The sequence below is a fragment of the Melozone crissalis genome, unplaced genomic scaffold, assembly GCF_028551555.1.
Source record: "Melozone crissalis strain CALT ecotype California unplaced genomic scaffold, PUWL_Pcris_2 ptg000066l_1, whole genome shotgun sequence".
Lineage (NCBI taxonomy): Eukaryota > Metazoa > Chordata > Aves > Passeriformes > Passerellidae > Melozone > Melozone crissalis.
In genome coordinates this window covers 5,057,841-5,084,442 of record NW_026535844.1, presented here as the reverse complement: position 1 = coordinate 5,084,442, position 26,602 = coordinate 5,057,841, and the positions used below count along the sequence as shown (strand labels likewise).

The 26,602-nt window shown below is 49.2% G+C and overlaps 1 pseudogene; it reads left to right on the top strand.

Moving 5' to 3' along the window:
* Positions 1-26,602, top strand: part of LOC128945560 (uncharacterized) — a 1,627,138-nt pseudogene that overhangs the window by 903,066 nt on the left and 697,470 nt on the right.

Genomic DNA, 26,602 nt, shown 5'->3' with positions numbered 1-26,602 from the left:
GCCATGTCTAAGTTTTTATTAAGAGCAGAAATAAAAGCATAGTTATTTTAACATTGTGCATGTAAGATTCCTCTTAATATAACAATATAATAAGCATCTATAATAATCTTTCCTCTTCCCTTTTTACAAATAATTTGGCTTGAGCAGTATTTCTTTTTTTCTATCCTCCATTATTTGCTTTTTTTTCATAAATAATTTTTGCTTCTTCCAAGTGGTCTTTCTTATTATTTTGTATGCACATAATCTTTTGTGCAGTCCCAGATGTAGTCAGTTTTGAGTCTATAGCATTGTCACTTAATCATTAAAACTGAAAATCAGGGACAAAGACTCTCTAACTAGTTAAAGTTAGAAAGTGGTATGTTTATTACGCTGGTGGGTGGCCTGGAAGGGGTCATTCTTGAAATGCGTGACTGCACCAGACAAGGATTTTTGCCTTCTATTTATTTCCCAAAATAATACATATGCATAACCCCAGCACCTCCCATCCCCGCTTTGTATTAAAATGAGGTTATTAGTCCTTCACATGTGCGCAATTCTTCTCTTGAATTGGATCAGTGGTCCCAAATTGGGTCAGTGGTCCCAGGGATGAAGTCAGGAAGGTGTTCCTCAGGTCTCTGACCCTCTGGCACAATCCAAGGCCCCCTGCTTCGTGATGGATTGACACAGAGTCCAGGTGCTGGGCATTGTTCTGCTGGTTTCAATATGTTCCTATAATGGTTCACTTGCTCCTCTTCCTTCTACTAATGAGCTCATAATGTAACAATTAGCTTTAACTTAAGCATCTAATAATCATTAACCAGTTGTTGGTGTATCTGTCTTCAGTATGAATTGGTTCTAACCCTCAGTTAAAATCTTAAATTTTTTAAATCATAATTCAATCCCTACTCCTTCTTCAAGGTTGGTAAATTCTTTTACTAACATATAGGTTCTTCTTTATTGAGCCAACTTATGTGGTAAGTGTTTCTTAAAACCGTACCATATGTTCTCAGTATTGAAGTTAAAGCTGCTACTTGCTGCAACAGTCTCTAATTCTAAATAAGTACTGTAATAGACAAAATCAAACTTATACTAACCAAGAGAAGTAAAACAATAATTGGATGAACGAAGGTACTGAGCAAGTCAGTTGCCATTGGAGACTGCTCACAAAGCACATCCCACTAATGATGGGATGGGCCTTTTTCCAATCTTTTAAATACTTTCCATGTAGTCTCTGTGTCATGGTGTATTGTAATCAAAGTTCTTTTCCTTTTATCTTTAACTTTTTAAAGAATTTTCTTTAATTCATAATGTTTTAACAATTTGGTAACCAAAGTTAAGTTCATCCCTATGGGCACAGGAAATATTTCTTGGACAGTGATCAAATTCGCCTTTCTATGTTGGTATGATACGACAGGTGCCTGATAGGAAAAAGCACATCCTTTGATTTTGACAAAGTTACAAATGCACAAGTTAAATTGAGTTTCCTTCACTGTGATCTCATCTACTATTATAGTGGGGCATGCTGTTCTGAGGCAGATACAACCTTGTCTTGTATACACAGGCAAGGTTGTCTGGTTAATGGGATGCATTTCAAAGTGAGAAATACTTCACTCTGTATCTAAGTCTAAACTCAGAGCAGTTAGTTAAGCATTTGTCACGGTATTTAGAATTCTTGATGAGATTCATGGAATCTGTCTTGGACAAACACATATTTACATCCCCAACCATTTCTTCTTTCTTACACAATTGCATTTGTAATTTTTAGCATTTGACCCAGAGACTTTTGGGAGTTAAAATCATAGGCTTTCCCTTGGCACTTATATACTAGTCACATGATATGGAAGTGGTGCTGCATTAGCTGTGCTTACAGCAATGATCATAAATGCCACAACTCTCTAAGCTACACCTACTTGATTATCTATTACAACTACAAGTAGTTCTGTTCTTTGGGGGATTATTACACTGTGCTTATCATTTTACTCACACTCTATTTATTTTCTCGAGAAAGTTTTAATTTCAGTTTGTTGTTACCCATTGTAACTTTCTAAAGTCCCTCAGGAGCCTTCTTCACTCGGGAATGATGGATCTAGGTGCTTTGTTCCTTAATCTTGATTGCAGTAAAGGTGGTGAGGAGCACTTGGGTGGTCACCAGATGTCGCTGTAGGACACGAAAGAACACAAGCACACCACCGTTCTCAAGGTGAAGGAAAAAAGGGAAGCTTATTTTCTGACTCCAATATTTATAGTTTTACAAAAGTGACAGCGGATTGGAGGGTGACAGTGACACCTCTCCAATGACACTGGTTAAACCAACAGTCCATCAACTCTCTCCTCCTCCATCAAGGAATGCAAAACAATGAGTTATTCACAGAAAGTGTGTGAGAAAGTTCACTACAAGAATGTCAACATCAGAAGGCATAGAAAATCCTAAAAAGCCAGGGTGACACACCCCTTGTAGTTGTATGTGTGTTTTGATTAGTATTATTGTATTATGGCTTACCTTCGAGGAAAATCTGTCCATAATTACCTCACCCTTTGCTGCTTTCTTTGCCTCTCCATCCACCAGCTCATTTCTTTCCTCCAATTTTAAGCTCACTCTCTGGTGTGCCTTAATATGCTTTTTCAGGTAGCTGAACTGCTTCCAGCAGCCGGATTGTCTCTTTTTCCCTTGTGAGGTCAGCAGTCCCCTCTCCTTCCAGATGGCTCCATGCGCATGCCTCTGAATGCCTTTTGCTGTTTCTAAGGCATGGGTCAATGCATTTATCTCAGCCTTCTGTGCAGAGGTACCTGTTGGTAAGGGTCCAGACTCTATTACCTCTCTGCAGGTAGTCACTGTGTACTTTGCATGTCGCTTTCCACTGGCAATGTAGCTGCTCCCGTCAGTGAGCCAGGGCTCTGCATCGTCCAAAGGAGTGTCCTTTAGGTCTGGGCAGCAGGAGTAGGTAGTTCAATGGTCTCTAGGCAATCATGGTGTACTGCTTCTCCTTTATTCCCCTGAGAATAGAAGCTTCGTTGACAATATTAGTCACCACTATCTCTACATCATCTTGCTCTACCATGATGGCCTGGTATTTCAGAAACCTCTCTGGTGAAAGCCACTGGCCACCCTTTACTTCCAGTACTGCAGACACTGTGTGGGATACTAGCACAGTCATTTTTGTCCTAGGGTAGACTTGGGTGCTTCTTGAATATTCAGCACAACTGCTGCTACACTTCTGAGGCAACCTGCCCATCCTTTGGCTGTTGCATCTAGTTGCTTAGAGAAGTAAGCAACTGCCCTTCGGTATGGACCCAAGTCCTGAGCCAGTATTACCAGGGCAATTCCTTGCATGGAAAAATAGAAAGAATGGTTTACTTACATCTGGAAGTCTCAAGGCTGGAGCTGACATAAGGACACTCTCTAGCTGGTGAAAGGCCCGTGTGGCTCCTTTTGTCCACTGAAGATCTCTGTTTCCATCGGCAATAAGAGCATAGAGGGGTCTGACGAGCAGTGCATAACTATAAACCCACAGCCGGCACCACCCTGCCATGCCTAAGAAGGTTGGGAGTTCCTTCGTTGTCTGTGGTTTTGGGGTTTGGCATATGGCTTCCCTGCCTTAAAGTCTGCTGCTCAGCACTCACTTCTTACCCCAGGTAGATTACTTTCTGTTTCACTACCTGTGCCTTTTTCTTTGAGACTCTGCATCCTTGGAGTCCTGGGAAATTCAAAAGGCTTACCGTGTAGGCTTCCCTCATCCGAGTGGCTACTGGAAGATCATCCACGTACTGCAACAGCCTCCTTTCCTCTTGTGGAGCTTCTCGGGACTCTGGGTCTTTGCAAGCTGTTCTCCAGTAGGAGTGGGGAATTTTGAAGCCTTCAGGCACCTGGACCATGTGAGCTGTGTTTGAATGCAAAAATTTTCTGGCTGGCTTTGTGGATAGGGAGGCAAAAGAAGGCATCTCTTAGGCCTAAAACAGAGAACCAGGTAAGCTCAGGTGTTAAACAAGTTAGTAAAGTATATGGATTTGCTACCACAGGGTATAAATTCTGTGTTATCTTATTGACAGCCCTCAATCCAGTACTATCAATTATTGGGCTGATTCCTTCCCTATCTTCCTTTTGAGGGTACTGCTCAATTCTCGCTGGTTGTGTTCTTTCCTTAAGCTTGATTACTATGTGGGGGCATTTTTCACCCTCCCTGGTACAGCAGAGGCCCATACCCTCAAAAACACTTATTTATTTTTTCTAGTATCTCTTTACTAATGCCTTTCTTAATTTCAATGGCTGTTAATGTTAAGCCTGACATCTTTATATCATTTGCCTCCAGAGTAACCTTTCTCATTTGAGAATGTTTAGCGAATTAAGCGAATTGTACAAAAGCTTCTAAGTACACATAGTACACATGTTACTTTTAAAGGTTTGCAAAAGTATGCCTTCTCAGACTGGCCAGTTGTTCCCCGCACTACAACCTAAACATTCTCCACAAGTTCTAAAGCTTTATTTAAAACTGAATATATGGTCCTTCTGTTGACTAAAATTCTACCCTTTTCTTTCTTCTGATCTCACTGCCTCTTGCAGAGGGGTCTGTTACATCCTAGTTCTGGATGAAATTGAACTGCCAGGAGGGGGATGGGTTCGAGTGGGTATACTTTTGGAGCCTAAGCCTTCTTCCCTTTTGGGGAGGTCATCTTTATCCTTCCTCCCTTACCTTAGGAGGAGCCTTTAACAAATCATATGTACTCATTTTGCGAACTGTAATCACTTTGCTTTTCAGCATGATAATCTTTGTTTGACTTGATATGTTGCTATCTTATGCTGCATGCTGAACAACACATTTGATTTGCTTTCTCTTTGCCTTGTTTTCCTTTTCAAGGGCCAAGACCAGAGGGCGGTCTGATCTCACAGTCTCTTTGCCATTCTGGGTGATTTCTTAAAACAAAAAGACATATCAGCATACAAAACCCCATCCCATTTACCTTCCTATTTTAAAACAGTATTAACTGCAATGAAGTATTATAAATCTTCTTATTTTCTGAGCTGCTCCTACTGGCAGCCTTCTCCCAGTGAGCCCCTCCTAAAAGGGGCTAATTTAGCACTCTCTTTGCTCTGGTCAGTTCTCATTATCTCTTTCTCCTTGCCCTATCTTGCTTCCACCCAAACTTCTCTTTACAAAGCTTCACAGTAGTTTCTCAGTCTTCCTCCTACACACACACACACACAGCTCCAGGTGGCAGGTATCAGATGTGATTTCCCACACACGAGCTTTAAGATCTTAGGTTCTGAATCAGCTTGATCAGAAACCTTTAATTTACACTCGGGGCATGTGCCCTGACACTTATTAGAACAGCAATACCAGCGTTTCTCACAAACACCGCACTGCAATAATACTAACGCAGCGTGCCAGCCTCTTGATGCACCGAAGCAATTGCCCGCAGAGACAGGCTATTCTGTTTATTACAGAGAACTCTAAATCCCTACAGCAGGCTGTTCCCAGTCCAGACTTACTATAGTAGCAGCTCAAGTCTCATAAACTCATTCATCTCTTCTATCTAAACTCCGTTTTACAAAATATCAGTCTTTTCTAGTTCTCTTCTTGCACAATCTAATTAAGCACTGTGTCTACTTACACTCGTTTTACTGCCTTGCAAAAAGGCTGTGCTTGTCACAGCAGAAACTCTGATACGCCCGCAGACACAGACACACGCACCCCCCCCTTTATCTCAAATTCACTAGAGCCAGGGCTTGAATTGCTGTGAGGGGAGAATTCTTGGAATTCCTTTAATTTGCTTTACTATAGTTAAACATAAATCACCATACCATAGTTCTTCTGTGTAAAATGCTACTCTTGTTGCAGACAAAATCTTAAAATCTCCACAAATGCCACTATACAATCCGAGAATCAAATTACCACCATGCAGTGGAAGAAAATCACCACACAAAATCACTGGGAAAGGGCATATCTCTCAAAGTGCCCACTTTTCTCAACACAACATAGCATACCATAATTCAGCATTTACTCACATCAGTTTTCCCTGGACACAAATCAAAATAACAGCACACAGTCCAGACATCAAGTCCAAACATTCAGGGCAAAGGAACTCTCTGAGCTCGTACTCACAGTTAAAATGTACCAAATCTACACAAATCACTACATTTAAACACAATAAATACCGTCACTGACGTTTCTCCACTCGCTTCTCCGCAGGGCACTTCTCTCCCTGCCCCCACAGCCTGCTGCAGCCGGCGCCTCAGGCCTCACTCGGCTACTTCAAACACAGGTAGTACTCACTCCCCCACACTGTAGGGCACTGTAGATCTACTCTGTTTTATACACCATACACTTATACACTTGCACGATTAGAAACACAGTGCACTGACCGCACAATGCATTAACCATACAGTGACACAGTGTTTGACACACACACACATACAGAGATTCATTCGACCCACCCCCAGGGTCGCTAGTGGCTGCTCTATCAGACAATGAACCCCAAATACAGTGTCCGGACACTACACACATACACACACATAGAGGTCCAGTCGACCCACCCCCAGGGTCGCTAGCGGCTGCTCTATCAGAACAATGAACCCCCGTCTCTAATCCAGCTGCTCCACCAGCTACACCCAGACGTCTCTGAGTGATTTACTCCCTAGCTCTCTTTTCCCCCGGGGGCCCCTCAGTACATACCATATCTTCCTCTGCAGCCAGCAGGTCCTTGTCTGTCCTCGCAGGAAGCAAGTCGAGACGGGCAGAGCCCCACCAGGAAAAAATTGTAGGGAGCGCCTTGGAGGTCCGTCTATCCCCCCGCCCCTGCAGGGACAGAGAACTCCTGCCTTGGCTCGCCATAATGTTTTGTGGAGAAAAGAAGAAAACTCTACAACTTTGTCAAAGTTGTAAAGTTGGTATGTTTATTACAGCGCTGGATGCATGTGGAGATTGCTCTCTTCAAAAAAGGCATGCGTATCTGAGAACTTCAGGTCTCTTTTTATCTCGCTCTTAAATACATATGCATACAGTTTCACAATAGGTTCATACATATTCATTTTTATGGGTTTCCTGTGACATTTACCTCTAGTTCCTTTGTATCAGAAAAAATTCCGAGGTCAGGTTGACTTGCCCTTACAGCAGCCTCTGTCTCCTTCTATCATCTTCTGTCTCCCGCCTTTATCTCTGTCCTTCGCTGAAGTAACTCCACTGAGCTTAGACTTGCAGTCTAGCTAAATAACTATGGTTTCTAACAACAGACTCAACTCAAAAATGTACATTTCACTTAAATTAAAAAGGATTTCTATCCTGGAAAATTTTCATTTTGCTTCACTCACCCTGGGCTCTGCCTCGAGCTGTGCAAATTCCATCAGTGCAAGCAGGCAGAGCTTGGGGTGAGGGGCAGAGGGAATCAGGCCAATTCCTGCCCCAGGCAAGGGACCCAGGTACATTGTCCACACTTTGCCCAGCAGTGTTCATTTGCATTTCTAAAGCTCCTCTGCAGGCTGCCTGGAATGAAGCTTCTCTTCCAGGGCAGCCATCTGGTGAGCCACATGTGGCCCCCCCAGAATCTGCTTTTTTAAAAAAATGTATTAACTATTTATGTTCAAAGTATTACAGTTAAATCTCTTGGATTTTGCAAAATGCAACATAAAGGTGAACGTGGGAAAACCCAGACCAAAAATTGATTCTCACACTTCTGTCCCAAACCTACCTGACAATATAAAGTGGGAATATTATGAAAAATTTTTCTCATGTTGAAATTTTGTCACTGAAACTTCAGGGAAAACAAAAACTCTCCAAGAATCTCTTTAGTGTTAGAGTCAAAGCATTCCTTGGTTCTAGCCAGGATGTGCAACAGAAATAATTTCTTTCACAAATAGCCCGTCTGTGCAGAGAAAATCATTCCATGCCATGTGAGTTTCACTAGATTTTTCCTAAACTTTATGTAGTCTGGACCAATCTAAATCCACTGGTTTAATGTTCATTGCTTCCAAGTTGTGTAAGTTTTTAGTATTTGGTTTCCTGTTGGACCCAGATTTCTTCCCCTCTGATGTGTGAATTTGGTCCACACTTCTGGATTTCCTTCTCAGCCTTTTCCAGCCCAGGTGTCTCCAGCTCTGCCGGGGGCAGTGCCTGGGGTAACTGTTGGTTGTTGTTTGCTGCTGGGTATTCCCAGTCTATTTGGATGTTAAACTCATCTCCATTGAGTGGTATAACACCCTTTAAATAAAAGCTTTAAAATTCTTTTCCCAAAGGCAAAGACAAACCAAGCCTGAGCAGAGAAATAAGATTTAAAAGGAACAAAATCGGTACATTTTGCAGCAGTGCAGTGGCAGGCAGCCCAGAGTGTGGGTGTCAGTGAGCCCCGGAGTGGAATTGTGCCGTGGTGTTCCCCAGCAGCTGTGGCAGTGCAGGCCCAGCCAGCGCTGAAGCTGCAGCAGTGGCAGCAAGGCTTGGCCCCAGTGGCTGGAGATGGCAGAGGAGGGTGGCCAGGATTGCAGAGGATTCCAGGCGAGGATCTGTGGGCAGGCGCAGGGGCTTGGCCCGCTGTGGAGCCCTGGCTGCTGCTGCGTTGCCTTCAGGGCAGGCTCAGGGGCGGCCTCCCATCCTCCTGCTGCAGGCGGGAAGTGCAAATCTCCAGGGCTTCAGAGCCCTTGAGGCCAGGCTGAGGGGTCCCCCCGTGTTGAGCTGTGCTGGCGGCTGTTTGTGGCCTCAGGGACACTTGGCATGGGCCCCTTGGCCACCAGTGGTGCTGCTTGGCACTCCTTAGGCAGGAGCCGATGTCCTGGCTGGGTGTTGGCAGCAGCAAAGTGCCAGGGCAGGCTCTGTGCCAGCCCAGCTTCCTGTGGGAGAATGTGCCTTGATATCTGCTCCAGTGGTTGCTGAAGCAGTGAGAATTGCTTTTGCCCCTCTGTTAGGTGCCTTGGTGTCAGCAGAAGATATTGAAGCCTTCCTCCTCGGGGCATTTCAGTGCCAGGCTCTTAGAAGCAGCCACAGCTCTGCGGGTTGAGCTGAGCATGGGGCGGTGACCTGCGCTGTGTCTGATTCCCTTTCCTTCCCTGCCCTGGAACAGGGTGTTGCTTTTAGACACCACTTGTCCTGGTTGCTTCAGAGAGCTTTGGAGAGGCTCCATATCTAATTATCCGTATTTCCCTGGGCCTGCCCACACTTCACCATTCACCTCAGCATAGGCCTGGCCAGACATTTGACACGGAGGTACAACAGAATTGGCCTCTGTATCACCTTTAATAATATTAATTTTTTGTTCCGAGTTTAGTGATCAAATCCCTTCCCAGTAAATCATCATAGCAATTAGGAGTAAATAAAAATTAATCCATTTCATTCATCTCCCAGATCTACTAATAGTGGTTGAGTAAAACCATACATCTTTCCCACTTTTCCCACTTATCCCCTCCGTAATCACAAATATTTTTAGCATTTTTCCCCCTTCGGTCTAAGATTCAGAGTGGATTGAGAGGCCCCTGTGTCCATCAGGAAATGCCTCCTCTCAATGCAGACCCACCCTGGATGTTCTCACGGGCTACAGTGTGGAGGGTCCCTGGTGTGATGGGAGCTGTGACAGCCCTGCCAATCCATGTCCATCAAGGGATGAACTTGCTGGTCCTGAGGGTGCTGCTGTCTGTGCTTGCAGTGTCCTTGTGCCCTGCAGCTGGAGCCCTGGTTCCTTGCCAGGGGCTGTTTGGGTGGGCTCTCCCCTGCCGAGGAGGGCAATGCCTCTGCCAGGTGCTTGTGGCCGAGCCCGTGCCCTGGGTGCTGGGGCCCCCTTGGGCCCTGGGGTTGATCCCTCAGGGGCTGTAGGAACTGTACCCTGGCCTTTGCCTTCAGCTTGGCCTTTTGCTGCTCCCTTCTTGCATTCACCTGCTGTGCCTTTGTGCCCAAGTGCTGCAGGGCCTTCTTGTGCCCCTCCTGCAGCCCCCCTCAGTGCCTGTGGGTGCTTGCCTTGCTTTACAAGAGAGGTGTCTGGTTGGGAAGGCAGAAAAAGCCTCTCTTGGAATGGAGAATGCAAACCCCTCCCTCTTAATTTTTAGACTAGTGAAATGAAGGGGCTCTCAGGCAAAGATATGGGAATAGGAATACCAGTTCTTTACTAGTGTGTAAAATAAAGCAAAGAAACACCAACAGCTGCGGCACTGACAGCAAACAGAGCCCGGACCCAGTCCCGGCCTTTGGGCTGCGGCACTTTCCCCTTGGGTGCAGTTCCGGGCACGGCCGGCAGGGGCGCTGGTGGCTCCCGCGGTGGGGGGGGCAGCGCATCCCTCCCATGGGAACCTCTCTGAACGGAAATAGAGCAATCCCTTCATCTAACTCTTTCCCTTTTTTACCTTCTATGGCCTTTCTCCCATGTTTTGGGAAAGAATTTGGAGAGGGCTGTCCTTTAACTGAGCTCCTAGTGTTTCGATTAGGTGCTTCCTGTAGAGAGAGAGAGTTTCCCTGAACAGCCGGAGCTGTGGTTACCAAGGGGCCGTAACTCAGAGCAGGACGGGGTCAGGGGAGGATATCCCGCCGAGGCTCGGTCAGAATGTGGGCAGGGTCTGCTGCCGGAATTGCCAGAGGGGGATCTTCCCGTGGAGCCCGAGGCGGAGCGTGGGTAGCCCCCACATGGCTGAGGGCGGCTGATCCGGCAGCTGCCGGCAGAGCAAAGGCAGGTGGGAGAGCCCGGCAGCAGCGGTGGTGCCCAGCGCAGGTGGCACGGGCAGGGCAGCCGGGGATGGGATGGCTGGGACCCCCCCTGGGTGCGGTGGGCGCGGTGACCTCGGAGCAGGCGGCAGGACAGAGCAACCCCCATTTTCCCCAGCATGGCCGGCAGAGCGGCCGCAGGCCAGGCAGCGGGAGCAGGGCACACAAATTCAGCAACAGCGCCAGGGCAGGTGGAGCTGCCCTGGGCAGTGAGGCCGCACCCGTGATGGAAACTGGGGCAGGCGGAGCTGAGGCGGGCAGCGAGCCGGGACCCGGGACAGGCACCTCGGCCGCGAATGGAGGGGGCAAGACCTGCAGAGGATCCCACTCTCTTTCTGATTTTTCCTCCTGTTCCCTTCGCTTTCATTTCCCTTTTTCTTTTCTTGTTTTTTCTCAGAGGTTTCTGATACTTTAAAGATTTTTATTCTTCTAAAATCTCCTGTCTAACATATGGCATATTCTCTTTCTTCTAGATTAAACGATTTTCTTTACAAATAAATCCAGAACCTAACAAATCTAAACTTCTGCATGGATACTTTGAAATGGTCAACCAGCTAACTCATGACCTCCAAATGTTGTTTTTCTCATCACCTTTTTATTTATCCTTTGGCAAATTAAGCATCTTTCAGTTACTTGCTTTGCAAATCCAAAAATCCCAGTGCACCCATAGTTCCTTAAAAAATGATCACACAAAGCTTGAGTTCCCCAGTGGGTTTCTGATGCATGTCTTCTAATATTTTCTTAGAAGCACATTTTATTAAGAAATTGTCTTCCATAATGAAGTTTCCATTTCCCTGATTTATATTGTTCACTACCTGTCTTGTTTAAGTCTTTTTTTCTCCACTTCCCTAAACTTTGGCATTTCCAGTTTTTCCTTGTTTGGAGGTAGTATTAACATAACTCTTTCAGCTCCATTTTCTGCTGCATCCTTAGCTTCATGATCTGCCACATTATTTCCTCTTCTTTCTGGGGTCTTTCCCTTTGGGAGTTCCCTAATATGTACTATAGCTATCTCTTTTATGTAATTGTAATGCTTCTAAAACCTCTAAAATAAGTTCCTCATGTACTAGTCCTTTTCTTCTTAAATTAAAGAATCTTTTTCCTTTCCAAATTTTTAAAGGTATGTACTACTCTAAAGGCATACCTTGAATCAGTATGTATAGTTCCTTTATTTTGTGTTAAATATTCTAGTGCTCTTTTTAAAGTATATAATTCACAAGTTTGAGCTTACTAGTTTAAGGTAAATTTCTCTTTTTCCATAGTTTGCATGTTTTTCCCATCGACTACTGCATACCCTGTATTTTCTCCTTTTGCAAGGAGTTGTATCTCTATTTTTTTTCTTTTTTTTCCCCTGTATCCAACTTACTGGTTTTCTGTCTCATTTTTCAAGATCTTATCTATTCATCTTCTGCCTCTGTTTTTCATGTTCACTAACAACCTAAATACCACTTTTCTTTCAACTACGCACACAAAAATAAAAATCTTTTTTCTCACACTACTTTCAGTACAATACACCTCCCTCCAAGGAGATATAGTGAAGCTTAAAATACAGAATCTACATTACCTATATTTTCATTCATCTACATTCACTCACTTTTATTTCTCATTCACTTCCACACATTCTTTCCCACCCTCAGGACACAGAGTGGATCCCTGTTGACAGAGAATCGAAGGTCCCTGTGGCCCCCCCTCACCTTGGGGTGGCCTCTGGGTCTCAGTATCTCCGGGCCTCCTGGGAGGGTCCTGACTCTGCTGCCTCTGGTGCCGTTCACCTGTGAGGCTGATTTGTGTGTCACTCACACTCTTTAGCCACGGCCCCCTCACACGCCCTGGGGACAATGGCCCCTTTGCAGGTCACCTGTACCTTATGCCACAGCCCCCACACGCCCAGGAGAACAATGGCTTATTTGTGGGTCACACACTCCTCTTTCCTCATCCCCCATTCCCACCCACGTGGGACGCTGAAGCTGATTTTGTGTGTGACTCACTCTCACACACAACAAGGCAACAATAAGGTACCTTTTGTTATAAATGACCAAATCGAGAGCCAAACTTATAAGAAAATTTAGCAAAGATTTATTAATTTGTCTGTGCAACTGAAGTTCGGTTGTCAAAACCACCACAGCCAAGGATCAGCGTCAAGCCTGGGTTTGGTGCTGGGTGAACGTGGATCTGACCTCCAAATGTCAGAGTCTCCCCCTGTTCACAAATGCTGCCTGACGCAGCGAGTTCTTTTACAGTTTATTCTGCTCGAGGCAGAGATGACCGAATGTTCTTTGTGTCTCTTCCCATGCATAACCATGTCTTTACCTGTGCATAGGTGGACAAAGACTCAGTCCAGGTGTCTGATGTTGTCAGTAGATTCCAGGGAAGTCAGCATTCACATGCATCAGGGTGGGGCTGTGGATCATTGTGGTAGCTGTAATCGACGAGGCGTTAATCACTCTTGGCTGGACCTGGTGACCCGGGGAAGCCAGCGATTATTGCCCTGGAAGCTTCTATTCTTTTATTAAAAAACACGATGTTTATCTCAACCAAGTCCAGGAACTAGATGTATATGAATAAGACACTGCTCCTGCCAGGATGGTCAAAAGACATAATGTGGATTTTACAATATTTTATGCATTAGTAGCATGAATTATCTCTACCATATACTACACTTTACATCACCTATTACAAGTTTAGGTGTTTCTGGCCAGTCCTGGTGCTCTTGGATATCCCTCAACCCAGCTGTGCTGTCCAACCCCAGATGCTCTTGAGCATATCCTCAATCCGGTAGAATTCTGCCCAACCGTGGATGCTCTTGGAATGTTAATTCCTCAATCCAGCAGGTTTTAATTCTGGATGCTCTTGGGCTCTTTTATCCCTCAAACCAACAGCATTTTTAGGAGCCCCTTTTGTCCCATTTCCTAGTGGATTTGGCTTGGAAACTCCTCTGCTCCCTTCCTCCGAGGGGTCCAGCCCCTCTCTGAGACCCAATCCCTGTTACCCCGGGGGATTCTCTCACTCCTCTTATCACTCGCTGTGTCTCTTTACTGGCTGCTTCCCTCGAGGAAAGTTGGAAACGCAGTGTGGGAGACTCCAGCACTCACTTGGCAGGTCTGGGACAACCAGCCCTTGTCTCATTCACAGCCCAGAGCAGAGAATGAGGGGAGAAGGGAGCCCGGGAGCCAAAAAAGCCCCGGCATCCCGAAATGGGGAGAGTGAAGCAGGGGGAGCTTTTGGCATTGCTGGGACTGCCAGCAGCCTGGGCAGGGCGGGCACTGAGGAGTAGGGGGACCCCCAATCCAAGCGTGACCCCCAGCAGGTGGGACAGGGGAGAACCTCCGAACACCAGAGGGGAGGGAACAGGGACGGGGAACTCCTGGGAGGCTTTTTCAGGGCTGAATCTTGGATGTTTGGGAGGTTTTTGTGGAGCCCTGATGGCCAGTGACTTGTAGAGATGGACTTGGGCAGAGGGACCTGTAGCCTTCTGGAGCAAGGCAGGCGACCTGGTTCAGAGGAACAGCATGGCGGCCCAAACTCTCCAGGGCCGCTCGGGCCAATGACACACGCAGGCATCAATATGATGGACGGTCAAAAGGCCTTTATTATCTCATCTCTTGGGTTTTTATAGTCTAAGGGGTCTCTACATCAGAAGGGGGTTTGTCCTTCTTACCTATGGTTAGTAAGGAATGGAAAAGTACTGGGTAAGGAATGGAAAGTTACTGGTATTCAGTTAAGGGAGGCTACATTCCTATGTTAATTTCTTATCTAAGGGGAACAGAGGGTCTTATCTAAGGGGAACAGAGGGTCCTGCCTTTCCGTGACATCGCGAGATCTTCCGCAGCGCCTTTACCCTATCTACCACATCTCCCCCCCCCTTTTTCACAAATGAACGAGGTAGTCATATACATAGGTACTGAAGTGAGGTATAAGGTTGTAACTTGACAAGGGAAAGGGGTCTTGGGAGACCTGAGTAAGCTTTTGCCAGACAAGTTTGGAAAATCTTGTGACTGGCAGTGTTCCCTGGTTGAATTCACAGCAATTGTCGTCGGCCTAAGAACAGGATGTTGGTCCGTTCCAGGCGGGTCTGAACGACCGAGACCAGCTTGTTCAGCAGGCATGGTCCGAAGGTGACTGTCAGAAGCAGCATCGCCAATGGACCTGTCAGGGCAGAAATCAGAGTGGTTAGCCAAGGTGATTGATTGAACGAGGACTCGTACCAGCCCTGTTGGGCTTCCCTGTCTTTCTGTCTCTGAGCCAGTCGGTTCCAGAGTTCTGCCATGGAGTCTCTCACTACTCCCATGTGGTCTGCATAGAAACTTTCAAGGCAGCACACCGGCCCCTTTGCTGCATGAACAGGAGGTCCAGGCCTCGCCTGTTCCGCAAGACGGCTTCTGAGAGCGAGGAGACTGACTTCTCTAGAAAGGAGATGGATTTCTCGATCCTTTGCAGGTCCTCGTCAATCGTTGCCTGCAGCTGGGACAGTCCTTGGTGCTGGGTCGCTAGGGCTGAGACACCCGTGGCCGTTCCGGCTGCTCCCAGGCCGAGCAGCATTGCGATAGTTATACCTGTCAATATTTCTCTTTTGTGGATCTGGCTGGGTCCCTCAAGAAGATGGTACACTTCTTCGTCTGAGTGGTACAGGACCCTAGGAACAATCAGAACTTGGACACAGAAGTCGTTAGAGTAATTGAATTTGGCAAGGAACACACAAGGACTCACTCCAGATCGCTAGCGAACCCACATCCCAGATGCGGATGGGACTGCCCACTTATTGTTTTTCCTGTTAGGCCTGACAATTTTGGTGCAGACGTTGCCTCTCCGCCTAGCTAGGGTTGCATTGCCAAAGCATTTGCCTCGGCCTGTGACTTGACTCAGGGTGATTCCTTTGCGAGGGGTATCCCATCTGCACTGGTGAGGGGCGTCGGCTGTGGAATATCTGAAGGTAGTGTTTAGAGTGTCTACCTCGTAAAAGGGGGGTTTGACATCGTAACAAAGCCAGCAGGATTCGGTTAGGTTAGGGTTAGATTCGTTCAGGGATACAAAGGTAGCTTCTAACATACGAAGGATTGGGTCTGAGTCTGACTCGGTTAAGCGGCTCATCTGAAAGGTTTCCACTTGACCGGTCGGGACATTGCTGACCCCTGTGGGTAAGGTTTTGGGGTAGGTTACGTTTCTCCCTTTCGGCACGCTTTTAATCGCTTTGTTGGGTCTGACCGCTCGGGGTGCTGACGGTTGGAGCCTGATAATTTGCACGTTCACCCTCTCTTTTGACCCTTGAAGGAACACTGTCCACGTTTTGCCTGTGGCCCAGCTAGGGTGATCTGGCTGCAAGACCGTCATGTTGTAATCAGTGCATGCCCGAAATCTAGGGATTTTATATCGGTTTTGACGGAAGTTTCCGTGAGAGAAGAGGGTGTTTTGCAGCCGATGGGTGCCCAGGTGAACTGTAAGAATTTGTCAGGCTCTTGTGGATCCCACTCAGGCCCCGACGGTCTGGCATCTGTAACTATGGTTTCGCAGCCCCAGTGCCCACAATATCCCCACCCTGGCTGATTGCAGTAGCTCTTCCCTGGGTTTGAAGCTGGGCACCAGTAGGATAGGTACGAGTGTGTGACGTGTGGGGAATAGGGGTGTACCTTTGGCTGTCCTGGAAACAGGTCGGTGATGCGGAGCACGAAGGATGGGGTGTTCGGTGTGGTGATTTCTTTGAGTACTTTGCCACTACTAAGGGGTCGCATGACCCACCTGAATGGCGGATGGGGGTAGTGGTCTGGGCTGGCTTGCCCTCTGACGACAAGCCCCAACAGCAAAATCCCACAGAAACACCCTTGGTGCTTGGGTCTCACCCATGCGGGTCTCTCAGGTGCTGCCTGACTGCTTGGTGGTCTGTCACTTTCGTCTGGAATGGGGATGTATGCGTCACGAGGACATCCCACGAGCATGTCCTGTAGCCAAATACTCGCAATTCTCGTCAGTCTCATTCTGCTCGCTATGAAGGTCCGGTTTAATCGACTTAAGTGGACACCACCTGATTTTGCCGTCCTTTTTGACAGCTGCGTACCCTCACCCCGTGAGCATCAGCCTCCAGCCCCGTTCCCATTCGCCTAGCTCGTTTCTGATTACCACCTGAGGGCCCTCTTCTAGCGTTCGAGTGGCCCAGTGTTTTTGGACGGGACTGTTTGTTTCATCCTCCCTAGGGAATTGATTCAGTGCCAGCAAAGCGGTTGCCAGCATACGTGCCTGATCTCCTGGGGGAATGGCATTGGTAAAGCCCTCAGCTTTTGCCAACACTTCTATCTGGGTTTTCAGGATCTGGTTTGCTCTCTCAACTATGGCCTGTCCGGTACTGTTATATGGGATACCTTGCACTAACGTGATGCCCCATTTCGAGGCGAATTCCTGTACTAGTTTGGAGGTGAAATTGGAACCATTGTCCGTTTTGATCTGCTTGGGGATACCAAGCCAAGCCATGGCTGTCAGCCAGTGCTGAATTGTGGCTTTGGAGTTAGTTTTGGGCTGCTGTGTGGCTATGATCATTCCGCTATAAGTGTCCACTGTCACTGCAAGCCATGCTCGGGGCTTCAGCAGTTGACACCAGGTGAAGTCCGACTGCCAGATCTCTGAAGGCTTGAGACCTCTCGGGTTGACCCCACAGGTCCAAAGGGGTGACTTCTGGCAATGAGGGCAAGTGGCTACCACATGTTTTGCGTTCGCTGTCAAGATTCCGCATCTCTTCACCAGTGCTTTGGCTCCGATGTGGAGCGACTCGTGCAGTTGACGAGCTCTTTGCAAGGTCCAAACGCCTTTCGCTGCGGTGTCCACTTTGTCGTTGCCGATCTGGAAGTAACCTTTGACTGGGTCGTGGCTGTTGATGTGGATGACTGACATGGTGCCCTGTCGCGAGGAGAGTGCTTCTTCCAGCATTAGGGCTGCTGCAGATGTTGACGCTCCTGGTCCTGCCATGGCTAGGCAGAGCCTTGCCACAAATATAGAGTCCGTTACTATGTTGAGGTGTTCGTCTTGGAAGAGTCTGCACGCCAAAACCACTGCTGCTGCCTCCAGTTGTTGCACTGACAACGTGGGGTCACTCGCTTTGACGCAATGCCATTGCTCTCCTGCCTGCCACACTGCTGCTGCTGTTGAAGTCGTGGAGGAAGCGTCTGTGAAGACCATTGGTCCTGGCTGCGGTCGGTCCTTGACCTTCGGTGGCATGTCCATGTCGACCATGGTCAGCAGCTGAGTCCAGGGTGGTCTGGAGGAGTAGGTGATTTCTCCTCTGAAGCCGGAGAGAGCAAGGGCCAGGTACTCCGATATTGTGGCTGACTCCGTGGTCGGCTGCTTGCGAAACGGAAGGTGGATGCTTGTCGGCTCTGTCCCTAGGTGTTTCAAGGCGAGTCTCCTGCCTTTCATGATGAGGCTGGCGATGCACTCGATTCCTGGGGAAAATGCACGAGCGGGTCTTCCGAGGACCACCCATTGGATCGGTCAGGCCTTTTCTGCAAGTCCTTGGGCCAGTGCTCCCACTCTCCCCTTCAGTGTAAAGTGGATGTACAGGTCCAGTGGCATGGCTGGGTTCCACCTGGCAAGCGTGCCAGTGGCCATCTGGTTTTCGATGAAGTCAAGGGAACTCGTTGCTTGCGGTGTCAGTTCCTTGGGATTCCAGGGGTGCTTTCCTTTCAGGAGGTCGTACAGAGGGTCCATGACCTCGGGAGGAATTAGGACTATGTTGCGAAGCCACTGCAGCGATCCTACCAGGCGTTGCACGTCGTGGAGCGTCTTGATGTCTCGACGGACCTTCACCTCGGGGGGTGTCACGTAGGAGCTTGTAATTCCTACTCCCAGGAAGGTCACACAGGGTCCTCTCTTGATTTTTGCACTCGCGATCTCGAAGCCGTTGGCCTGAAGGGTCTCCGTGATTGTGGACACCAGGTGATCTACTTGGCTTGTTGATGGTGCTGCGACTAGGATGTCGTCCATGAACTGGATGATGGTTGCGGCGGGGTAGGAGTGTCGGACCGGCATCAGTGCTTTGTCCACGGTGATTTGGCATATGGTCGGGCTGTCGACCAGGCCTTGTGGAAGTACTCTCCATTGGAAGCGAAGGTTGGGCCGCTCGCCGTTCCAAAACGCCACGGAAAAGGCAAATTGTTCTCTGTCCTCAGGGTGCAGGGGTATTGAAAAGAAGCAGTCCTTGATATCCAGTACTGCACATGGCTGCCCTGCGGGGATGGCTGAGTTCGTGGGTAGCAGTGTCTGGACTGGACCCATGGGTCGGATCATCTTGTTCACTTCTCTCAGGTTGTGGACGAGACGATAGTCTTGTCCGGACCTTTTGGGGATCACAAATACAGGGGTGTTCCATGGGCTGGTGGAGGGTTCTATGTGACCCTTTTGCAGTTCTCGGTCGACCAGTTCCAGCAAGGCTGCCATTCGAGGCTCTGTCAGGGGCCACTGCTCAACCCATACAGGGTCTGATGATTTCCAAGTCAATTTGATTGGCAGCGGGGGGTGTACAGCAGTGGCCCTCCTGGTAAATTTGTAATCCGAAATCCGAGCATGGAAAGGACGTCCCGTTTCCCCGGGGCCGGGATGCTTGGAGTGAGGGTGCTGCCAGGGAAAGCTCTGCTGGCTGGGGACAGCTCGCTGAGTTGCTGCCCTTCCCCGGGAGCCTGGGCTAACGCGGTCATCCTGCCATTCCTGCTTAAATACAATCCGCCCCACCCTGTCAAAAAGCATGCAGCTTATTTGCGTAATATCAAAAGTGAGCAGATCGTTATTGCTAGAAAGGTCGTCCTCAGGAGTGGGTACTGCAGCTGAGTTGATCCCTATTTCTGAAATCGCTTTGGCTTCTTTTGTGTTAACTGGGGTATATGCCCTTTGTTGGTTCCCCCGCGCTCCGGCAACCCCCCCCGGGAAAGCGCGCATGGAGGCTGCCGGTGCCCGGCCCCCAGAGGCTGCTTTTAATTTTCCCCAATCAGTGATTTTGTGTTGTGATTGTTTCCCGATATTCTTTAAAGCTTTATTCGGTTTCGCTCGAAACCGCATTAATTCTGCTCTCTCGGTTTCCGGGTCCCAGCCGTACTCGGTCAGCTCTTCCGAGCTGTCTGAGCAGCTGTTACTTGACTCTGACCCGGAAGCTGACTGCGGGTACACTTCCAGCGCTCCGTGCCGTTTTGTGCGGCTCCGACCCTGCTCCTCCCTTTGGGGGTGGTGCCACTCCCTCCCCCTGGGCTCCCCCCGCCTCCTGCCGGGGGAGGTCCTTGCCCTATAAGGACCTAATTTGAATAGAGCGCTCTGTTGGTTTTGCACTCTACTGCGGGGACCGCCCCCCCTCCCCGCTCGCCCGCGCATGTGTTGTTAAGCAGGCTGACTGCATTTCCGCCCTTCTCCTCCTCCCTTCCGCCCTCGCCATGTGGTTCAGCGCCATTTTTAAACGCACATGGCGGGGGCGAGTTTTTACCAATCCCGGCGGAGTCCGACAATCCGGCTGCGTTCCGCGCCTTCTCCGCGGGTCCCTGCCAGAAGCATCGCGTGCGCTGCTCTGCCTCTTGTGCTGGATCGGCGACCGGCGGGGAGGGGACGGATAGAGAAACCGCGGTTTTTTCGGATGGTTCCGCGGGGGGGCTAGGACCTGGCGGGCTCCGTGGGAAGGTCGGGGGGTCCCCTGGGGGTTCCGGGGGGTCTCCTGGGGGCTCCGGGGGGTCTGGGCTCGGGCTCGGGAAGGGGTGGAACGCGCCCGGACCCCGCATGTTCCCGCCTTCAATCCGAACGCTCTCAGAGGCAGTTTGTGTCGCGGCCCCCACCCCCAGCTGTGGTGTAGCTAATAAACGTATACGCGAGGCTTTCCGCGTCTCCTGTTCTTCTAACGTCTCGCGTAGGGCCTCTTCTACTTTCCCCCACGCTTTGAGGTTTTTACCACTGCCTGTGGACTTAGAGTCCTCTGCTGAGGCGGCAGTGCACTTCTCCCGCGCTTCCAAATATAATATATTTACCAGACGTCCGATCATCACCAGCTCTAGGAGCCTTGCAATAGCAAGATTAGAGTTCCTGAGCTCACCTTTAATTCCCCATTGCTCATGAGCCTGACTTATGACCTTCGCTGTGGATTCCATGGTCCATGCTGGTCCGGAGGCGTCCCTCCCGCTGTGGTCAGGCCTGCTGCCACAGCCGCTGTCCTCTTTCAGGAGAATTCCCGTTCCCCGGGCGCTGATCGGCCTTCCCGGGTATCGGCACCAAAATGTGGCCTTCTGGAGCAAGGCAGGCGACCTGGTTCAGAGGAACAGCACGGCGGCCCAAACTCTCCAGGGCTGCTCGGGCCAATGACACACGCAGGCATCAATATGATGGACAGTCAAAAGGCCTTTATTATCTCATCTCTTGGGTTTTTATAGTCTAAGGGGTCTCTACATCAGAAGGGGGTTTGTCCTTCTTACCTATGGTTAGTAAGGAATGGAAAAGTACTGGGTAAGGAATGGAAAGTTACTGGTATTCAGTTAAGGGAGGCTACATTCCTATGTTAATTTCTTATCTAAGGGGAACAGAGGGTCTTATCTAAGGGGAACAGAGGGTCCTGCCTTTCTGTGACATCGCGAGATCTTCCGCAGCGCTTTTTCCCTATCTACCACAGGGACCTTCAAACTCAATGTGTTTTTGGGAAGATGAAACAGGAAAGCCCTATAAATACGATTGTCTGGCAAAAGATTTTGTAAACATAAAAAGTATAAGGAAGATTAAAATGAAAGCAAGCTCTGAGATACCTCAGTTAGTGAACAACTGCAAAACAATGGTGTGGCCCAACTGAAGGTAATCCCCTTTTGATGAAACAATTCCCTCTGCTTGCAGACAGATCCAAGGGTCAGAGCAGACCCCACTAGCTCAATAGAAGGGGTCCAAAGAGGAGTTTTTAGGGTTTAAAATGTAACACAGTATGGTGATGTAATGATTTTTACAGGCTCTATGTAAATGCTCTAGGATTTGTATCTTGTACTAGATTGGTTAGTGAGAAATAGAATATTCAACAGAAGAAGACTGATTGTATTGTAACGGGACCCTTACCCTCATACGCTCTTCCCCTCTTACTCTCTTACCCTCTCATCCTCTCTACCCCTCTCTTCTCTCGGGCCTGCTCCGAGCTGTGCCTGGCAGCTCCAAGCAGGGCCCTGCACCCAGGCCCTTAGCAATAAACCGCAAGTTCCACGACCTTGCTGCAGAGCTCTCTCGTCTCCGTCCGTTCCAACCGTCCTACCCCCCGACACTCCTACAAATGTGCTCATCCCTTGTTTTCCCCAAACCAGGATTTCCCATTGCCAAGGCCTGGGAGGCTGCGAGGAAGAGGAAGATGCCCTGGGACACTGAGGCAGGTGAGGAGGAAGTCAGTGCCCCTTTTTCCTCTGTGCTGCTCCATCTCCCAGCCCAGCACGGCCCCGGCTGCAGCTCAGCCCTGGGGTGATCTCCTTGCCCTTGCCTGTGGCACGGAGGCAAATCCCATCCTGTCCTTGTCCTTCCTCCCCCAGAGCAGGAGCTGAGCATGGAGAGCAGGGAGGACAAATGCCCGCGGCAGAACCTGGTGGCAGAGGCCGTTTTGAGCGGCTCCACGGCGCAGGAAGCCAACGGGGAGGAAAAGCCCCGGAGAAGCCGCACGAGGAGGGGCTGCAAACGCAGCTGGCGGGGATCTGAGGGTGAAAGAGCCAGCCTGGGCCGGGAAGGTGGCTGGAGATGGAGCCAGAGCTCGGAGCTGGTGCTCCATGAGCAGCTCCATGATGGGGAGAAGCCCCACACATGCGAGGAGTGTGGGAAGAGCTTCAGGTGGAACAGCCTCCTGATCAGGCACCAGAGGATCCACACTGAGGAGAGGCCCTACGAGTGTGGGGAGTGTGGGAAGAGCTTCAGAGAGAACTCCAGCCTGATTGTGCACCAGAGGATCCACACTGGGGAGAAGCCCTATGAGTGTGGGGAGTGTGGGAAGAGCTTCAGCCGGAGCTCCCACCTGATCAGGCACCAGAGGACCCACACTGGGGAGAGGCCCTACGAGTGTTCCAAGTGTGGGAAGAGGTTTCAGACCAGCACCCATCTCCTCCAGCACTATCGGATTCACAGGGAGGAGAGGCCCTTCCAATGCCCCGACTGCAGGAAGGGATTCAAGCAGAACTCCACCCTCGTCACCCACCGACGCGTCCACACTGGGGAGAGGCCCTACGAGTGTGATAAATGCAGGAAGAGGTTTCCGACCAGCTCCTGTCTCCTCGAGCACTATCGGATTCACACAGAGGAGAGGCCCTTCCGCTGTCCCGACTGCGGGAAGGGATTCAAGCACAACTCCACCCTCGTCACTCACCGGCGCATCCACACTGGGGAGAGGCCCTACGAGTGTCCCCAGTGTGGGAAGAGCTTCTCCAGGAGCTCTAACTTGACCCAACACCAACAGAGGCACTGGTAAGGGAAGCCCTGTGAGTGCCCCGAGTGCGGGCAGAGCTTCGTGCGCTGCTCCAGCTCCATCCCCCACTGGAGGAGGCACTTTGGGCACAGCCCTGGTGAGCCACATTCCCTGTGATCCATGTTGAGAACACACCTGGCTTCTTCGCCTTGTATTTTCACCTTAATTTTTTTCTATTCTCCATCTCTTTGCACTGCAAAAGCCAAGAGGAATAGATCTGTCACCTCCAAACCACTCAAATCTTAGTGAAAACAGCTCAATCTTACCCCAAAAAGAGCTCAAACCCACCTCAAAAAACTCAATCCCATGCCAAACTCACTCGATTCCACAGCCATCAGGCTGAGATGAAGTTGGGAAATGATTTAGAGTGGTGGGGTCTCAGTTAGAGTGGTGGAATGGAGATTGTGTGGGGCTGGATGTGTGGGATGTATTTGACAGCAAATAAAACTCTGAGACTTACTGATTTCTCTCCTGTTCATGTTCAGTCTGTTGCAGTTCTGTTTGCAGAGTGCCGCCTTCTCAGCTCATTGTCTTGGTGTCCCCTTTTCTCTCCTACCTCTCTTTGCCTGCTCTGTTTCTCTCTCAGTGTCTCCCTGGACCCACGGACCACCAGAGACCCTCCCCTGATTTAATTGACCCAGGCACCACCAGAGACCCTCCCTATATTTAATTGCCCCAGTGACCACCAAAGACCCTCCCCTGATTAAACTGACCTCTCCCCTGATTTAATTGACTCCTTCCACCAAAGAGCCTCCCCTGATTTAACTGACCTTTCCCTGTTTTAATTCCCCTTCCCCTGATTTAATTGACCCCTGCCCTGATTTAGCTGTCTCCTTCCCTGATTTAATTGACCTCTGCCGTGATTTAATTGACCCCTGCCCTGATATAGATGACCCCTCTGTCCCCACAGACCCTCCCCTGATTATTTATTATTTTATTTCCCAATTATTGTTTTAATTCCAAGTCCCAGGAGCTGAAGTCCTGAAGGCTGGCAGGGAAATGTCTCTGTAGGATTTTGCTCCATTTCCCTTCAAGGGCAGGAACAGCTTTTCCTGGCTGGGAGCTGGAATTGCAGACTTTTGGAATGTGTGCAGGGCAACACGGACTGGCATCAAACATGGACTGAGATCAAATAAGGGTTGGGATCAAATATGGACTATGATCAAACAGGGACTTGGATCAAATAGGGACTAGGATCAAATAGGGACTGGGATCAAATATGGACTGGGATCAATTATTGATTGGAATCCTACAGTGTGAGATAAACTGGACTGAGCTTATATAGACTGAGGTCAAATACGGGCTGGGATCAAATATGAATTGGGATAAAAAATGGACTGGGATCAAATCAGAACTGGGATCAACTTTGGACTGGGATCAACTTTGGACTGAGATCAAATATGGCCTGGATCAAATATGACAGATTTTATGGGCTGGGATCAAATATAGACTAGGATAAGCTATGGACAGGGATCAAATATGGACTGGGATCAAATATGGATTGGGATCAAATGGACTGGGTTCCTACAGACTGGGATAAACTGGACTGAGATTATATAGATGTCGTGGTTTGAGAGGAAGTTAGTTTTCTGGGATATGAAGTGGTCAGGCCAGTAGGTGCTCACATTTGAATACTGGCACCTGGTTTGGCCACTGGGGACATTGGATACGCCTCTGAGAACTCAGGGGTTAAAAAGCAGAGCACTCCCGGGGGAAGCTGTCTTGGGTTCCAGCGAGAGAAGCAGGTCAGGCCTCCCCTGCCAAACTCCTGGCTGGTTTGGGGCTGGGTGAGGTAGGCCTGGCCCGAGAATGTAAGGTTGGAAGAGCACCGAGAGGCATCGGGCAGCCACACCTGCCCCCCAGGAGACAGAGAGAGATAGAGGGCCTGTGCCACCGTGAAATTTGATGTCCTGTGCTGGCAGCACAGCCCGGCTGGCAGAGAAGGGAGGGGGGGATGCAGCGAGAAGGGGTCCAGCCGCTTGTGGGAGCTTTGGGTGGGCAGAGCCCGAGCTTTTAACCCTTTTTCAGACAAGGAAAACTTTGCAGAACATTAACCTTTCCTAGAAGAGAGATAAGAGATGAAATGGAGGAAGGAAATGTGCAAGTGTGAAGGTCTGGGCACGTGAAAGATATTAGGAGAGTAGAGAAGAATCTTAGGTGGGAAGAGATGATGGAGTGGCCTTAGCTGGACTTTTCCTGTATGGCCAGGGACAGAACCATGTTTCCTGTGACACAGAGACTGCATCCAGGGGAAGGCAATGGCTCAGAGCCAAGAGGGTTCAGTGTTGGTACCCCTCGGCCCCAGGGGGTGAAATTTGGGGGGCACAGGTGTCCCAAAGGTGAGACTGCGCCCTTTTTGGAACGGGACAAAGCATCCTTAAAAGGACAACCCTAGAAGCAGCTCTGGTCCATGTGCAGTGGTGAGAGCACTGGACATGGAAGGAAGATGTCACAATGGCAGATGTTCTCCAGGCGGTGCCACGAGTGACGTGGAAACACACGAGGTTTCAGCGGTGTTTCCTGGGGAAGCCTATGGCACAAGAAGGATTCCTCTCCCCTTGATGAACTGAGAATTGATTACCTAAAGGGTGGTAATGGACCGAGAGCTGGTGATTTGGGGAATAGATGTATTTGAAATTTGGTGGGGGGGGGAGGAAATGTTTTTGTCTTTGGAAAGTTTTCGTTTTCCCTGTGTGTTTCTTGTAACGTAGAGTTGTAGTTTAGTTAATAAAGGTTTCTTTTCTTTATTTCTAAGTGGGGGCCTGCTTTGCTTATTCCTGGTCACATCTCACAGCAGACACCAGGGAGCATATATGTTCATGGGGACACTGGCATTGTGCCAGCATCAAACCATGACACCTACGCTGCCAGTTGGCCTTTTTTCACCTCTCCAGCCATCCCCACAGAGCATTGGCTACTATCCATGAATCAGTGTAGAGGCAGAGCTTTGGCCATTTCTCTCCCTTAGCATTGTCCAGGGCCAGCTGAACAGCTTTGAGTTCTATAAGTTGACTTGATCCACCTTCTCCTTCAGCGGCCTCTGCCACCTGTCGTGTGGGGCTCCATACGGCTGCTTTCCACTTCTGGTCCATCCCTGCGATGTGACAGGAACCGTCAGTGAAAAGAGCGTAGCGCGTTTCCTCTGGGGGCAGTTGGTTATAGGGAGGAGCCTCTTCAGCCCGTGTCACTGGTTCTTGTTGCTCTTCATCAGTAAGACCAAACTTCTCACCTTCTGGCCAGTTTGTAATGATCTCCAAAATCCCAGGGCAATTCAGGTTTCCAATACGGGCCCACTGTGGGATAAGAGCAATCCGTTTACTCCATATAGCATCAGTGGTATGGTGGGGGGTGGGAACCTTTCCTTTGAACATCCACCCGAGCACCGGTAGTCAGGGTGCCAGGAGGAGTTGTGCTTCCATGCCAATCACCTCTGAGGCAGCCTGGACTCCTTCATAGGCAGCCAAGATTTCCTTCTCTGCAGTCCATCTTGCCACTTCACTGCCAGGAACAGAATCTCACAAGCTGGTCCCTTTAC